Below are 2384 nucleotides of genomic sequence, written 5' to 3' on the forward strand. Positions count from 1 at the left end.
GCAGTGTCACTGGCCCTCATATGTGGGATCCGAACCGGGGCCCTCTGGCATCCCAAGCGAGTTCTTAACCATCGCGCCACTCGGCCGGCCCAAGTTTACCTTTTTAAAGTGTACAATTTAGTGTTTTGGTCCTTGGCATAGTCACAAAGTTTTGTATCAGTCACCAAGATCTAATTCCAGAATCTTTTCATCACTCCAAGAAAAAACTCCACACTCATTAGTAGTCATTTCCCACCCCAAGTCCCTGGAAACCACTAATATAATTTTTGTCTCTATGGATTTGCCTACCCTGGACAGGCCACATGTAAAGCTTTTGTTTAATCTCCTTAAGTTCTGGGTTCTATTTTACACATAGCTTTTCCTCTCAGCAAAATGGAAAAAATTAAATTAAATTAAAACATAGTACCAAAAAAGTTATTTTAGGTCTTTAAGTTTAAGTGATTTATTTTAGCTTCCATTTAATTAAAGCCAATTTCTTTTTAGACACCTTGGGGACATTGCTACTAACCTTACAGAAAAAATAAAGGATTATGAAGGAATATTATTAGGACAATTGTATGACAGTAAACTAGATAGCTTAGATAGAATGGAAAAAAAAATCACAGGAAGACAAAAACTATCCAAATTTCAAGAAGAAATAGGAAATCTGAATACAGTTATAAAAAAATTAAAAAATTGAATTTGAAAAAAAGAAAAGAAAAAGACAAGAAAGAAAGAAAGAAAGAAAGAAAGAAAGAAAGAAAGAAAGAAAGAAAGAAAGAAAGAAAGAAAGAAAAACTTTCCACAAAGAAAAGCCCAGGCCCAGATGGCTTCACTGGTGAATCTGACCAAAACTTTAAAGAAGAATTAATGCCAATTCTTCATAAACTTTCCCAAGAAATAGATGAGAACACTTGACAACTCTTTCTATGAGGCCAGTATTACCCTGATACCAAAACTAGACAAAGACCTGACAAGAAAAACAAACCAAACTATACATCAATATCTCTTATGAATTTACACGCAAAAATCCCAACAAATATGAGCAAACAGAATCCAGCAACTATAAAAAGGATGATATACTGTGACCAAGTGAGATTTATCTCAGGAATGCTAGGTTGGTTTAACATCTGAAAATAAATGAATGTAATATACCATATTATTAGAATAAAGGAAAAACCACATAATCACCTTAACATATGCAGAAAAAGCCTTTGAGGGGTTGGTTAAGAGTTGGCTTAAGAGCACGCACTCTGAGCAACAGGGCTGCTGGTTCAATTCCCACATGGGCCAGTGATGCTGCGCCCGAGCTGAGCTGTCGCTGAGCTGCCAACAGGTGGCAGGATGGCTCAGTTGGTGTAACAACAATATTGCCTGTTCGATGGTGGGCTACGCCCACCCACAACTAAGACTGAACTCGGCACCTTGAGCTGAGCTGCCACCTGGATGGCTCAGTGGATAGAGCGTGCGCTCTTAACAACAAGGCTGCCGGGTTTGACTCCCACAGGGGATGGTGGCTCCGCCCACCCACAATTAGGATTGAACACAGCACCTTGAGCTTAGAGGCCACGAGCTGCCGACGGGAAGCCAGATGGCGACTGGTGCCCTCCACAACGAAGATTGAAGAACAACTTGGCTGTTCCCCTTCCCCAATTCTCCAACACTGTTCCCCTCCCCCAATTCTCCAATAAAATCTTTAAAAGAAAAGAAAAGAAAAAGGCTTTGATGAAATCTAACACCCTTTCATGATAAAAACATGCAATCAACTAGAACTAGAAGTGAGCCCTCTCTACCTAATAAATGGCATCTATGAAGAACCCACAGCTAACATCATACTTGACATTCATCTCACCTTGACTGGGAAAGCCTGGGATGTACCTGTCTTTGTGCACAACTAGATCAAGGGCTCAGCAAATTCATCAACTCAATCTCCATCTCTCTCCCTATTTCTCACTCCCACTTGGTTTTTATCTGTTGGCTTCCTTCTCAGGAAGGTTTTTCCCACACAAAGGACAGAAATGGCTCCAGAAAAAGACATCGATTCGCTCCGCTTCCACCCCTGGACCAGCTGTGCTGGACAGACACAAATCCTAGATCTATTCACCCAGTGCATGGAGTTTGTTTTTTATTCTGAGAAACAAAGGAGAAATATTGAAATGGGATTGACATTATCACATCTGTCCATTAGGGAGAAGGAGACTGGCTGAGGAACAGGGATTGGGGGACAGTAGAGGAGCCTGGAGTTGAGGAAACTTGTTAGCAGGCTCTTGGAATCATTCTGGGCAGAAATGAGGAGATGTTGAACTAGGGTAATGGCAGTGGGAACAGAGGTTGGAGTGGCCAGAAAGAAAATGGTGAAGAGGGCCAATCGAGTGGCGCGTTGGTTAAGAGTTGGCTTGCGGGCC

The sequence above is a fragment of the Hipposideros armiger genome, unplaced genomic scaffold, assembly GCF_001890085.2.
Source record: "Hipposideros armiger isolate ML-2016 unplaced genomic scaffold, ASM189008v1 scaffold_126, whole genome shotgun sequence".
Lineage (NCBI taxonomy): Eukaryota > Metazoa > Chordata > Mammalia > Chiroptera > Hipposideridae > Hipposideros > Hipposideros armiger.